The 16,262-nt window shown below is 40.4% G+C and overlaps 1 pseudogene; it reads left to right on the top strand.

Moving 5' to 3' along the window:
- Positions 1–12,839: 12,839 nt before the first annotated feature.
- On the top strand, positions 12,840–13,174 carry LOC101177219 (annotated as a pseudogene).
- Positions 13,175–16,262: the final 3,088 nt, after the last annotated feature.

The raw sequence follows: 16,262 nt of genomic DNA, 5'->3' as shown, positions 1-16,262 counted from the left end.
TGTATATATATATGTATATAGCATAGTATAGCACAGAAACTCTAATCTCAGCCAGTGTCCACACTGGCAAATTAGGAATGATTTGTGTAGCTGATACTCTAAGAATAAATAACTATTACTAAAATCATTAAATGCTATAAGAGACTATAAGAACAGTCTTATATTTAAATGATACTTTATAATTTTAAAACATTTTAATCGATCTCATTTGATCCATAAGACAACTTTGTGGGATATTGTGTCCAGGAAACATTCCCATGCCTCGCCATCTGTTTTCTGCAGTTTCTCTTTATTCCACTTATGAACTACAAATGGGAAATTAGCTCCATTGATAAAGAAGGGAATAGACAGGGCAAGGACTTGATTTTTCCACCCTATGCTCTTTCCACTAAGCCACAGTTTCTCTAATAGTCGTCTGTGGAATTTACACATGGAGGTGAACATTTTGTGTGGCTTAAATTACATTTCTACACCGGGAACCCTCTTCTCACCATTTTCTCCAAAATTAAAGAACAAGACTTTGGGGGAGAAGCATTTGTTTGGCCAATTATTGATAGAAACTGGCTCAGGAATCTTCCCCTTCCATTTATTTCACCTTCTGTGTTTGTGTTATCTTCATTTTTACCCTTTTCTCAAGTTCTTCTAATTGACTTAATGGTATTATTCATGTATTCCAATTACCTAATCTTATTTATGTATGTATTTGTTTATTTTTACTCATTAAGTCCCTCAAAGTGTCAAATGAACTCCTTATCTTTGACTACTGCCTTATATATATTTCTATTTTTGGTTCTTTAGTACTTGGGAACAAAACAAAATAAGCACAATGTTAGTGTCAGGGATTTTAAAACTATATTAGCAATAGTATTTAGTAAACCGTTTGTCATTTTTTTGCCTGCATATCATACCTTACTAACATAATTTACATCAATATTTAATTAATTTTCATTGTTCTTCTTTAAATTGTATCACCCTCTCCTTGACACAGGAACATCAAACTATTTAATCTACTTAGTCAGTTTCTTTGATATTTATCCCATTAGTGGCAACTGATCTTGCTTCTATACTTTTCCTGTCATCATTTACAACATTTCTTTTCTACAGATGAAGTTAAAGGAAATTAAGAAACTTTCATACAGCTAGTAAAAGACTGAGCCCAGAATTAATTCAGTTGCCTGATGAGAAAGACCTGCCTCTTAGCCACTCTGCAATTCTGTCTCTAGGAAACATCCTCACTCTTGCCATCTGCCTTCTACATTTTCTCTTCATTCCATCTATAAACCACAAATGGGGCAAAGGCAATGAAGCACAAAGCAGAGGAAGGAAAAGGGACGTATGAATATTTTCTTCAATATTATAGCAACTGGCATGTGTGTAACAGAGTGAAGGCAATTCGCGTGCCTGTCCCTGGTGTTCTTCGCCGGCAATTCTGATTTTGTACAAGGCACAGAGCAGGCCCTGTGATCAAGGTCTTTTCTCACACATTCATGTATCTATTATCTAGGAACGATCCCAAGTTTAATTTCATTGAAATGCTATTCTGATCACACCCAGATTTTACAGGTAACGAACCTGGCTTCGCCGGGGCCACCCCTGAGAGCCGAAGGTCCTGTGGGAGTCGCCTGTTAGCAGCTACATCATCTCGGTAACTATGTGCTCCACCACTCGCATCTCTGTACCCCACCCCTTCTCATTCCAGCAGGGATGGAGGAGAAAATTGCATTATATTTCTCAGCTCCATAAACTATGTCAATTTCTCTGGAAACAATATTAAATATGGTAATTTTCCCTCTCTTTTTCTTAATCCATTACATTCTCCAACCTCAGTCACAAGGACCTTTGAAAGAAAACAACAGCAAAGGCGTCTGGGTAATGTCATTATGCTAATTTACTAGTGCTAATCTGTAGAAACCAAAAAGTAGTTATTAGAGTGGGGATCACTGTAAAAGAAAACACGGCAAACCTTCATCTCGGCCCTCCTCTGCACCTGCAGTCCACTTCAGCGAGGTCTTTCTTTGCAGATTGGAAACTGACCATGATCTTATACTCGTGTCTGGCCTGCACCTCTCTCACCTTAAGAAGTAATTGGAAGGGTTGGAGTTGATATTCCAAACTCTGCCGAGAATACAGAAGAATGAGAACTCTGACTGCCTTTCTGGGAGTGGGGCTCACAAGGTGATCTGAGAGTAATTGTTGTGACTATGCTTTGCAAAATCGGCAAAAATTCGGCACTTCACTAACCCTAATACAGCAAGAATCTGTAGAGCAGCTGAAGGTTAACACAACAATGAAAACAAACAAAAAAACTAGGTAATAATGCCACCATTTTTATTTCTCACACTCCTCAACCCCCACCTCTGATCCTAGGCTTTCCTGTGTGCCTGCTTTTCTTGCTATCAACAGAGAGCTTTCACCTGCCCTCAGAGGCCTATCAATGCTCTCAGTCTGGGATCCTCTAGGAGCCGCCAGAAGCTGCAGAATCACAGAGCAGAAAGAGGCTCTAGAAAGCATTAAGTCTTTGTGTATGGGATCTGCCCTCACTCTGCATTTTCTGAAATGAAAGAGGAGAGAGCTGGCCAAGTGGAGCAGCTCTCCCCGTCTTGCTGGGGGTAGATCTGACCTTGCTGCTTATGAGAGAAGGGGATGCAAGGAAATACCAATATCCAAACATTCTCTTTGGACCCTTAAACTTGTTTTCACTTACTGTGTTGTTTAAAAGTGTCTGAAAGAAATTATTTTGTATAATTTCTAAAGTATGATAATGTTCACACTGAATCATATTTATTTTAGAAATGACAATCCTATATATTCTAATTGGAATTAGGTATAAATAAACAGCCCTAATCTGTCTCATACTCAGACAGACAGCCAAGTTTGAAATTCTCTAATAATTAGAGAAAAAAATAAAACGGTAAACTATGCACAGCAATATTTTATTTTGACATAGCTGCTCAATTTTCTTGGAGATATAAATGTGTTTAATCCATCTACATTCTCCCACATACATTCTGGCAAAATTGCTGCATTATGATAGCAGAAATGCATTAATTACTTAAATGTTGCTTAACACTATAGCACTAAAGTACTTTATACAACGTGAAAGGACAGAAGGGGTTTTTACATATCGTCAATTCATGGGTGAGATTAGTAGGCTGAAAGTAGCAGGAGGCGAATGCGGCTGAGGGTTAAGTGCTGTGTCTCAGAACACCTGTGTTTATTTTTTTAAATACTGTTAGTCATTGCTGGAACTATATTCCATGGTGAGGATTTTTTTTTTTTTGGCGGGGGGCGGTGTTGATCATTTTTGTTTTAACATTTCTGAATCTAGAAAATGAGATTTTGTTGTGGGTTACCATACATTCAGCATAAAACATTTATGTTAATAGAGGATTAGGAGTAGAAACTAATAGAAAACTGGTTTGATGTGCTTTTACTTAAAAAAAAAAAAAAAAGTACAAAACCAGAGAAGAATACAGCTGTCAGCTATTAATACAACACAGCACAGTGAGAGTAAAACCCACTTCTGGGGCAGCCCCAGATCTCCTCTGAGGCAGCCCCAAGATAATTCAGACTGTCAGAGCACAGCCAGGCTGAATCGTGCTATCCACTGGGTTCCCAGCACCGCGCTCCAGTTCTGACCCTCTCCCTCTCTCTCGGGATGGATTGCTGCATCCTCCATCCTCCTTAACTTATCCAGTACACCCTTCTCTCATCCAGTCCCCACAGCCTCTGCAGTTTCTCTTACAACACCACTCTGATACAGCCAGCTCCTAACTCAAAAAGGCTTATGTGGTTCCCAATGCCTTTACAATAAATGGAAATTCACTGCCATGGTTAAGTCCTTTCACAATCAGGCCCCACCCTGCCTGCCAGTCTCTTATGCATCTCCTCATCCCTGCCATTCTCACTGGAGCCATGGAACACCACCGCAGTGCTCCATTAACATTCTCACCTCCACTTCTCTCTTTGCAATGTTCCTTCTTCCCAGAATGCCCTATGATCCCTTTTCTGGCTTCTCAAAACCCTGTCTATTCTGCCTGTTTCTCTTCAAATGTTATTCATCCTGTGAAGTTGCCCCCCTGGTGCCTCTCTCCTGACCCAATCTCCACTACAGGCAACAGGTTTGTTCCTCACCCACACCCTCATAACACCCTGTTTCTATTACCTGCCAAGTCCCACCCTGCCTGGCCATGCCCTCACTTGTGTAGGAGCTTGCCCTTCTCCAATAGATGGTGAGGTCCTTGCCTGCGGAGCTGGCATCCGAATGATTTCCGACGTTCTGGTTCCCAAAACTATTCCTTGAACCTACCAAGTACTGAATTAATACTTGTAGACTCAAAGACTTCATTTAATTCCATTGAAAGAGACAATCGGTGGCTCCATTCTACCTAGGCAGCAGCGCTCCATGGATAACAATATGGATCACTTTAACCAATATATTATGCTACATCTGTTTGGTGCTTTGTAATTCCCCAAGTGCAACGACAGTACATAAGAGAGAAAAAAACCCACTGAAATGTCAGAGCCCCTAAGGCAGAGCTTTGGGGATGCTGGAAGCCACTTGGGGATGTCTTCTGTTGTCTTTCAGTAGCAACAGTAACAGTAGGCTTTGGTAAGGCAGACAAAAGCTAAAACATCTCTAATTTTCTCATTCCTAAAGCTTCTCTTGCTTGGCAGTAGCTCTGGATGTGTGGGAAGGCCTTTGGGACATCTTTCTCCACGGCTGCCAGGTAGCTGCTTTTGCTGTGGATGATGTGGCTCTTCCTGTCAAACTCCCTCCACCCAGTCTGACTCCTTACACAAGAATGAATTGACGTTACATGTAAAAACAGTGGAGGTTATATGTGAGACCGAGGTGGTTTAATAAGTGAGCACATTCAGCCCAATCCCTTTGGGGGAAAAAACCAATAAAGGTATTGACAAGGGAAATTGATGTTATCTTTGTAGACATTCATAAAGCATCGCTAAAACAATCCCCACAATAACATTTGCCTTTTCATTCTCTGACTTGAGTTCCCTCTTCTGACCAGGACTACTTAATATGCTCTCCGGTCTCCGCAACTGAATGCAATAACAACAGTGGATTCAGAAGAGTAAACCAGGGAGACAGAGAGGAGATAAAATCTTTGCTCTGTTACACACAGCCTTTTGAGCTTAAGCATTCAGCTGAACTGCTTAAGCAATGAGAATCTGGTTCCATGCAGCTAGGGGGAGCCCAAACACAGTTGAATGTGCTCTGCTGAGCGAAATTCATTTAAATTTTCTGTCCCTCAGCTTTCAGAGTGTCTTTTGAAAGTATCCCCTTTAATTGGCCCAGGGTAGAGGCTAGGCGTCTCTGATTGAAGGATGGAAAAATAGATGCAGTAGAATCCCCCAGACACATTCTAGAGGTTTATATGATTTGTGTTTCTGAGATAAGACCCTGTTTCCTGCAGTTGTACATAGCCACGGCAAGAGTATCTAGAAAGATCATTTCAAGAGTATCTAGAAAGATCATTTCATGGCTAGAAAAATTAGAAAATTTAAGATGGGGATACATTGCAATGGCTTGTTTTCTCTACGTAACCCACTTCTGAGTTTAATTCAATGGCTTCTGTTGTAGCATTTTTCCTTTTTTTCAATATGGGGTTGTAATTACTCTTATACTAAAAAAGAGTGTGTGTGTGTGTGTGTTTGGATTTCAAATACAATATTTAGATAAGAAGGAGTTTATAACATGTAAATGAATAACAATAACCCTAAAACAAGCAGGCTAGAAATGCTTCCTAAATTACAAACAGGCAGATTGTATATTGGTTGTTCGAAAGTCTATCCACCCTGTTAGAAATAATTTGTTTGGTTTCCCCAAACAATAGTTTCCTTAATGCACAGTGTGCTTGATCATAACATGAGAAGCATGAGACTGTAACACAGTCACTTTATCAACTGTGTGAATTTACACAAGCTGTTGACTGACCACAGATCCTATTTTAAAATGGGGGTTATCATACCCACTTCCTTGGGTTATTTTGAAGGTTAAATGTGCTTCGCACATTGCTTGGCACACATAAATGTCTGATACTCCTAACCCTTATTCAGAGTCTGACATAGTGCTTGGGGTAAAATAAGTACTCAGAAAACATTTGCTGAAAAAAATGAGTGAATAAATGAAAGGAATTTCACATTCAATAATATCTCCATGGGATATATACAGGATCACATTTTCCTGACTGCTTCTCTCATCCTCTGTTATTTTGAAACTTGGGTGGGTGATTCCTCTCTCTTATTCCTTGATAGGAATGAGGACATCCCAAGATCTACTTTATTTAGACAGCTCCAAGCCCCAGCAGGATGAGGACTGTGGGTAGAAATGAGAGCGGTAAGTATCAACCATTGTTGGGAAGGGGGGTATCAATGGTTAAGCCTCAGGGTAGAATAAAAAATATAAATACTAGTTTTGACTCCCCCAAATTATAGAGGAAGGAGAGAAGCTCAGATTAGGGATACAGGGATAGCAACATTGAAAGGGAAGAAATACCAGCATGATAGAGTCTAGGAGGCTGTAGGGGGGAAAAGTATACATCAAATAAGAAAAAGGGCAGGAATTCTGGGAAAGGACTGATGACATGGGTGAGGGAAGGAAGAATATGCTGAAATATGTCAATGCAGCAAACTAGGGTAATAAAAAGGATCAGAGAAAGAAAGTGTGGTCTGGACTAGGAACTATTCAATTTCACAAGCAGGATGACATCTATTCAGCCAGAAGAAGAGAAAAAGACGCCAGGTCAGGGACAAAGCTGGAGAGCAGCTGTACCACAAGCAATTGCAGAGCAAAGGAAGACAGAATCCCACTTGGAGGGTGGCACTGTCAACAAAGATTAGTGACACAGGCAGCTCAAGCACTAAACTGGGGTAAAATCTTTTCAACTAAAAGGTCCTTCCCAGGCCTACCCAACTCACTACCTCTTTTAGTCCCTGAAGATCAGTTCCAGTATTTCTGGCCTGGTTTTCAAAGCTAGAAGGGTTGTTTACACTGCTGTTGCTGTTCTCAGAGAAGTGTCTAAGGACAGGTTTAGTTTCACTTTAGGGGATCATATTCTCCCTCAGTCCTGTGTGTAATGCTTCCCTGGAATCTATTTTTTCCTTTGTCTTCTCCCAGAGATTGATATTCTCCTGAAACAGGAACTAGATTTCAGCAAGAAGCCTGTTTCCAGCCTTGGTGTTCCCCAGTGTCAGCCTGTGTGAAAAGGCAGGAAGGCCCTGTGGCTGGAACCACCTATTGCAGAGACAAAGGATTCTCCTAAATAGGGATGTGTGCTCAGTGAAGATTTTCCACTTAGTAAGAGTTTACATTTCTCAGCGTCTTAATTGTAAGTCTAATAATTTAACAGAATGTATAGAAAAATGCTACTAGCACTTCTGTACTTAAAATTATAGAATATAATTGGACATTATTTGTTTAACACAAAGGAAAACTTTTCTAAATCTAGTTCACATGCATTTGTAAATCAGTAGAGTATGGTTTATTTTGAGTTTGTGGAATTTGGTGTTTTCCTAAAGGTAGTATATGCACTGGCACCTGGAACAGTACCTATATAAAGGAAATAATGGATGCTCATAGTTTATATACAGTGTGTAGCTCAAGTTGCCATCTTGAAACAAAATGGCAGCAAATAAATTTTGCAAACACTTTCATTGTTGTGACTTTTATAAAGCTGAGACAAAATTACTGAGATATGTGATTTCTCTGAGGGCGGTTACTAGCTCCAGAATAACATGCTTAAATAATGTGTCCTTAGTATTCTGAGCTTTTTTCCAAGACAGAGAAATATTCAGTTCACTGAACACCTCACTGTGTTTCAGTTTTTCTATTTCTGAAATGAAAATTGCTATTCAAACTCACAAAAATGCTGAGAGAACTAATGAAATGCCAAGGACAGGGGGAAAAAAAACATGCTTACATGACTACATGTGTGTGATTATATAATTAGTAATACATAATTAAATGTACATTTTATATCTATATAATTAACTCATTATTTTTTCTTTGACTTATCAGAGATGTAAAATGTGTTTATACATTGAAATGGGACTAGCTAACCTAGATTTTATTTATTTATTTATTTATTTATTTATTTATTTATTTTGGTGGGGACAGGGTCTCACTCCGTCACCCAGGCTACAGTGCAGTGGCACTATCATGACTCACTGCAGCCTCCATCTCCCAGGCTCAAGTGATCTTCCCACCTCAGGCTCCCCAGTAGCTAGGACTATAGGCATACATCACCATGCCTAACTAAATTTTTTATTTTTTCATAGAGACACAGATCTTTGTTAGCCAGGCTGGTCTTGAACTCCTGGGCTCAAGCAATTCTCCAGTCTCAGCCTCCCCAAATGTTGGGATTAGAGGTGTGAGCCACTGCACCAGCCCTAACCTAGGTTTTAGTTCAACAACTCACCAGTTGTGTGACATTGGCCAAACCACTAGCCCTTTCTGAATCTTAATTTCCATGAGACTCTGATATTAAAATTTATATAAAAATACTGTGTAAACAACAAAGTATTTTATGAATGTATGTTTTGCTGGACCTGAATGGATGCAGGAGTATAAATTCATACAGTTGAAAGACATTAAGCCACAGGGGAATTTCTTTGTAGCAGACAGGTGCCTAAACAGATTCCAAAGATTAGAATGCAGAGGTATTAAAAGTAAATAGCATAGGGCCTTATGTAGTAAATAAGAAGATGAATTATATGTGTTAGAAAAATGTTAAGTTATTTCCTCCTTCTACCCAAAGAACAAGCAAGGGCTTCTAAATACAAAGAGAAAAAAATAGAGTAGAAAGAAAAGGCTACCAATACTGCTTGATATGAAGCATATTCTTATACAGATTCATTTCCTGGAGACATTCAGGATTATGTTAACAAAACTGGAGCAGGCAGCAGAGATGATATGGACTGGAGACACCAGTGTTTGCTTTTCATTTCCTTCCTTTAATAGAGTTGCTGGACTCTGACTCTGCCATGCACCCACTACCTTCCTCTAATATGCTACCATCTCTTTATTTTCTCTACTTCTTCCCTTTGACACCTCCCATCCCTTTCGCTCTAGCTCTTTCTACTACCATTGTAAAGTATAAACATGTATAGCTGATACATTCACATGGGAAGGTTAGTATATTACTTCTCTGGTAATATACCCATTTGACTCATGTGCAGCTGCTCCAAGAATCCTAACAATCCTAAGAGACTCAAAGAAGTTAAGAGCTTTGTTCAAGGTGACACAGCCGGCTATAGAGCCAGGGTTGAAATTCAAACCTGGATGGCTTCAGTGACTATATATTCCTTTCCAAAAACTGAAAGAAAGCATTTCGGGTGCATGAGGTTTGAAGTTTGGCAGGAAGCTGTGAAGAAGACAACCAAGGAAATGTTACTTGGCAGCAACTCCTTTCTTCACCTTAATTGTTTTTCTGGGATGCAAGCTCAGACAAGTACAAGGATAATGGCAGCCTAACAAAAGACCTCGTTAGGCTGAGGAACACGACTACTGAGAAAAGGATGAAAGCTACTCTATGGAAGGAGACGTCTTTATCGAAAGTTTGCTTTGGAGTAGCCCAAATCTGATCTGCAACTGGAATCATGGTGGACGGAATGAGTTCCATCCCTCATCCTCTAAAGCTGCAGCAGGCATACCACTTGTCAATCTAGTGACACTGAGCTCAGGGCTAGATTTGTATACATCGGCTTGCTGTGTTCAGGAAACCTTTTTTTCTATTCTTCAGTGTGTTCTTCCAACATATTCATAAGGAAATACAATCCATGCCTGGGTCACTTATAGAGGATGCTATTGTAGTCGCCTCCTGCCTTTTTATTACACATATCCTACCTGCAAGACATCACCTGCCCTTCCTTCCTTCCTTCTTTCCTTCCTGCCTGCCTGCCTTCCCTGCTTCTCTCCCTTCCTTCCCCCTTCCCTCTTTCCTTGCTTCCTTCCTTTCCTGCTTCCTCCCTTCCTTCTTTGCTTCATTTCTTTCTTCTCTCCTTATTTCTTCCTTTACTTCCTTCCTTCCCTTCTCAAATATATACTGAGCCTCTTCTATATGCACTGTGGTAGGCACCGGTGAAGAGGTTCTGCTTAACTGTGGTTCCCATGGGCCTTTTTTCTCCAATGTTCTTCTTTATTATTCTTTTACACGTGATTTTAAAATGAATCTTTTCAGTCAAATGCTAGATTCGGTTTCTCTCTCCTCATTGTCTTTGAAAAGGATCATCCATCTACTCTTTTAAATAATAGTTTTTCCTACATGTCAAACAAGAATGTGTATGCAATAAAAGTTTTGTCCTTAACTTGGACATGGATCATTAAGGAATTTAAAGATGTACTTCATTTATTTTATCATCTCCCTAAAACTGTAAGTAAAATTTTGTCCTGGGTGTGTAGCTACTTTTTTTTTTTTCTGGAAATAGATCCATAGTTTACATCAGATTAACAAAGGGGTCTATAACCTAAAAATAGTTAAGAGCCTCTGAGCTGTTTGAATGTAATGGTGATAAAATTTATAAAGTTTGTTCTTTGTATAGGCTTAACATTAGGGCTCTTTCTCATATATTATCTGATTTCCTGATTATCACAATTGTGATGAACACAAATGAAGACTATTATCACTGAGTATATCTTGATGGTACATTTTTAAAGTTTGGCCTGTCTCAACATGATATAAAAAGAATTTGGATTACTCAGAAAAAGGGACTGGTGTAACATTTAATTTACAACGTATATCTTACTTCAAATTAACATGGTGTAAATCCTATTCAATGAAAGTCTTTTGATGCACTCACAAAGCATTAAAGCACATCTTTATGGGACTGCTTGGTGAAAAAAAAAAGTGCTTCAAAGGAATAAAAATTAGCAATTATTTTAGCCAGCTTTGCTTGCTACAGCCCCATATACGTGATTAATAAGGGAATGGATTTGTGGATATTGGTTTCTTATTTAGAGCTGATGAGACTTTACATAGTAACAGTGATACCCTTGGGGGTAATCTACCCAAATTATCCCTCTTTCTACATTTACAAAAGAGGCAGAACATTCATCATCTATTCTTGCCTTGTCGATTTAGTGGGGGGCATAAGAAGCAACCAGTGCTTACAATCTAAGAGAATTAGCCAGCCTCAACCTAGGAAGAAACTCAGGAGTCAAATTGCCTCCTGGAGGCTGAGATGCACTGGAGCCAAGCTCCTTGTCCTTTTATCATAGGGAGATCAGACCCACTCAGCCCAAAAAAAGCAGAACTGGGAATTAAGAGCTCTATGCCCTTGAATTTTGTAAATAAAAATTGAACCCCTCGTCACATCATTTTTACATCTGAAATGAAGTTTTCTTGGAAATACAAGGTTAATGATCCCAGAAACTAGATTTCAGTGTGAAATAGGCATCGGCACAGCCTTGTTACATTAGTGGCATATTGAGAAAAGAAACAGAACAGCTTATAGAGGAAAATAAAAAACACTGCATACTAGTCAATTCATTAATTCACTAAACAAAAATTTATGTGGCCTACTCCAAGATATGTATCCAAATGAAATGAAAACCTGTGTTCACACCAAAAGCTTTACTCTGATGTATAGAGCAGCTTTATTTATAACTGCCCCAAACTGAATATATCCGAGGCATGTGAGTCAGAGCAACTCCATCTTAAATAGAAGCCGGGTAAAACGAGGCTGAAACCTACTGGGTTGCATTCGCAGACGGTTAAGGTATTCTAAGTCATAAGATGAGACAGGAGGTCAGCACAACGTGCAGGTCATAAAGACCTTGCTGATAAAACAGGTTGCAGTGAAGGAGACAGCCAAAACCAAATGGCCATGAGAGTGACCTCTGGTCATCCTTACTGCTACACTCCCACCAGCACCATGACAGTTTACAAATGCCATGGCAACATCAGGAAGTTACCTTATATGGTCTAAAAAGGAGAGGCATGAATAATCTACCCCTTGTTTAGCACATCATCGAGAAATAACCATAAAAATGGACAACCAGGCCAGGTGCAGTGGCTCAATGCCTGTAATCCCAGCACTTTGGGAGGCTGAGGCATGTGGATCACCTGAGACCAGGAGTTTGAGACCAGTCTGGCCAACATGATGAAACCCCATCTCTACTAAAAATACAAAAATTTAGCCAGGTGTGGTGGCGTGTGCCTGTAATCTCAGATGCTCGGGAGGCTGAGACAGGAGAATCGCCTGAACCCAGAGGCAGAGGTTGCAGTGAACCAAGATTGTGCCATCGCCCTCCAGCCTGGGCAACAAGAGCAAAACTCAGTCTCAAAACAAAAACAGAAACAAAAACAAAAAGACAACCAGCAGCCCTCTGGGCTGCCCTGTCTATGGAGTGGCCATTCTTTTATTCCTTTACTTTCTTGATAAACTTGCATTCACTTTGCACTGCGGACTTGCCCTGAATTCTTTCTTGCACGAGATCCAAGAACCCTCTCTTAGGGTCTGGATCAGGACCCCTTTCCTGTAACATATTTCTGGCGACCATGAAGGGACTCTAGTCCAGAAACCCTGACCCAACGGCTACCTTTGGGTGAGTGTTGGGGTCCTGTAACACCTTTCTGGTGACCACAGAAGTAATTATACTGCAGAAACCCCCAAACCAAAGGCTAACTTTGGGTAAGTGGTGGGGTCCAGTAACATCTTTCTCGCCCCACTGGTTGCTCTGAAAAGCCATCTTTGCATTCTTCCTCATCCACCTCCTTGCTCGCCTCAGCCGCCGTGGGCTCCGGCAGCTTTATCGCCAGAGTCCCTGAACTCTCGCTTTCTTTTTAATCCCCTGCATCGGATAACCAGCCTGCACCACCATGTCAGACGCAGCCGTAGACACCAGCTCAGAAATCGCCACCAAGGACTTAAAGGAGAAGAAGGAAGTTGTGGAAGAGGCGGAAAAATGGAAGAAACGCCCCTGCTAACGGGAATGCTAACGAGGAAAATGCGGAGCAGGAGGCTGACAATGAGGTAGACGAAGAAGACGAAGAAGGTGGGGAGGAAGAGGAGGAGGAAGAAGAAGGTGATGGTGAGGAAGAGGATGAAGATAAAGATGAGGAAGCTGAGTCAGCTTACGGGCAAGCGGGCAGCTGAAGATGATGAGGATGACAATGTCAATACCAAGAAGCAGAAGACCCACGAGGATGACTAGACAGCAAAAAAGGAAAAGTTAAATTTTAAAAAAAGGCCGCCATGACCTATTGACCCTCCACTTCCCGTCTCAGAATCTAAACGTGGTCACCTCCAGGTAGAGAGGCCCGCCCGCCCACCGTGGGCAGTGCCACCCGCAGATGACACGCGCTCTCCACCACCCAACCCAGACCATGAGAATTTGCAACGGGGAGGAAAAAAGAACCAAAACTTCCAAGGCCCTGCTTTTTTTCTTAAAAGTACTTTAAAAAGGAAATTTGTTTGTATTTTTTATTTACATTTTATATTTTTGTACATATTGTTAGGGTCAGCCATTTTTAATGATCTCGGATGACCAAACCATCCTTCGGAGTGTTCTCTGTCCTACTTCTGACTTTACTTGTGGTGTGACCATGTTCATTATAATCTCAAAGGAGAAAAAAAAAACCTTGTAAAGAAAGCAAAAACGACAACAGAAAAGCAATCTTATTCCGAGCATTCCAGTAACTTTTTTGTGTATGTACTTAGCTATACTATAAGTAGCTGGTTTGTATGAGATGGTTAAAAAGGCCAAAGATAAAAGGTTTCTTTTTTTTCCTTTTTTGTCTATGAATTTGCTGTTTATTTTTTTTTGGCCTGTTTGATGTATGTGTGAAACAATGTTGTCCAACAATCAACAGGAATTTTGTTTTGCTGAATTGTTCTTAAAAAAACAACAAACAAAAAAGCAAAACATCTTTCTCATGAAGCATAAAAGGGACAATACTGAGGAGACCCACCCCTCAACCCAAAAGACACAGACTGCAGCACCGATTGAACAGCTTTGGGTAAGTGGTGGGATACCGGGGTAAAGAAGGAGATTAGGTTAAAGGCCTAACTTAGGGGAGTTAGAGTCTCTTCTAAGATAAAGTGGGTTAGAGGCCCCTCTTAATAAAGGCAATAACACATGACCCACCTCGGGTTAGAGGCCCGACTTAGGAAGGTTAAAGTCCCTTGTAAGATTTAGGGGGTTAGAGGCCCCTCTTGGTAAAGTCCCTCTTCACTAAGAACAGGTTACTGCTAATTAATCTGCGTTGCACTCTTTGCTGATGGCTGCGGGTGACAGGGTTAGGCATGTACAGGATCGTGGGACATGGGGAACTTTTTCCTTCATAAAACAGAAAATGAGAGCTAATGAGACTGCTGAAAAAGATCCCTTTGCTACCAAGAAGCAGCCACTTGAACTCTTCAGTGTTGCTGCAATGAGTGGGTCTTTTTTCTGGCCTCCCTATACCCTTCACCTTCCCCACCCTGCCACAGGCAATACTTTCCTTCTCTCCTTTCCCTTTTCTTATCTTCTCTGTTAGTCAGGGTGACTATCTTGCCTAGAGACCACATGTTGAAACTCGTAGTCGGAGGTTAAAGATGACAGGGCCCATCTGAGGGCAAATTTAAGCCTTGCCAGTTTGATATTGGGTGCTAAGCAGAGTGACTAATGTGTATGTTTTATCACATGTATTTTGCTCTAGCCAGAACAACAAAAAAATAATTTTCCTTTACGATACGGCTTGACCCCCAGGGTGATGGTGCCACAAGCTGGATCACTAGGGCCAGTCAGGGAAAGAGAACCCAGAATCCTGGCATGCAGGCAAAAGGGTAAGAATTTCTTACCAGTTAGATTTCTATCTTCTCTCTGTGTGCGAATGGTTGAATGAATGGGAAAAAAATATATATATATAATATATAGTATATATATATATATATGTTTATCTCCTCTGTAAAGTTTTGTTTAATGGGAAAAAGAATTCTAGGGCTAGCTTTAAGCTGCTGTATTTTGTGCTATGAATTTGTTTTTATGTAGAATAAAACATAGGCTTAGAACACTTGTAAGCCCACTTTTCAAGATGACCCAGCAAGCTGATTAGTAACAAACTTGGCTGCAGGTCCCTGAAACAAACAAAAAACTAGATAAAGACTCCACATTGTTTTATGTCCTTGGGAGCTTTCATCTTTTAACTACGTGGCAGTACTTTCTCTTAGTCTCCACCATCCAGGGAACAGGAATTTTAGGCTTCATGTCATAGTTAGCTCTAAAAATCATATTAAATAGTTGAAAGGCTTTGAAAGCTCAAAATTAACTACTCTAGACTTCTTCTGGGAAAGAAAATGGGGACTGCCCCATCCTGTAGCTCAGTAGCTAAGATTTTTGCACTTTCACAGTAGCTGTCTGGGTTCAATTCCCCACCTAGGAAGTAAGTCATTTCTGGTTTAATATCTGCATGACCTTGTCTATTCTCTTCTCCATGGACTGCCTTAAATTTTCCTTTCTCCAAGCACCTAGGAGGTTACCTTTGGTAATGTTCAGAAGCTAGAAATATTGGCCACTTGGCATGGCTAAAGTTGGATAATAAGAGATCTAAAAGGATTTCTTTTTTAAAGAGCACTATGGTTAAAAGTCAGCTTAATTAAAAGTGGATAAACAAGCTATAGATATATTTAAAAGGCCTATATGCTTTTCTCTTCTTGGAACTTGTTTTTCTGGAAAAAAGGTTTTTTTTCTTTTCAGTTGACTGAATGATTTTTCTCCATTTTTTTTGTCTTGCCACTCTTAATGCACACATGAGAGTCCCTAAGATAACTTCTGATAGCCTGGGACTCCTTGGGAAAAACAGGGGAGGCACCACAGACCCCGTTTTAGGGAAAAAACAAAACAACAACCCCCCCCTTTTTTTTCCTCATGAAATCCCAGGAATTAAAAGCAAGTAGATCCCTCTCAAAATTAAAGGCTCTGTTCTGCATCATGTTATCTGATGGCTTTGAGTTTTGGGGGTATCAGAAATTACTTCACATTATGAGAGTGCTTTGGTTTGTAATATTTAGGTAGGAAATATACTTTAAGTGATAGTTAATAGTAGTTATGGAGGGATACTTGACTCTTCGCACCCTTGGATCAGAGAAGCATGTTCTTGGCCACCTGGAAGATAAGGAACCATCCCCACCCCCGACTGAGAGATAAGACTCCCATGAGGGATGGGCTGACTACTAAATGGGCTGATTGGCTTTGGCTTGCAATGAAATGCAAAGTAAAAGCAGTGCACTGTCTTCTCCCGTAGTGTTTCCCTCCTCTTGGG

This window comes from Nomascus leucogenys, chromosome 21, assembly GCF_006542625.1.
Source record: "Nomascus leucogenys isolate Asia chromosome 21, Asia_NLE_v1, whole genome shotgun sequence".
NCBI lineage: Eukaryota > Metazoa > Chordata > Mammalia > Primates > Hylobatidae > Nomascus > Nomascus leucogenys.
Note: the sequence above shows the minus strand (reverse complement) of the source record. Positions and strands in the feature narration are given on the sequence as shown.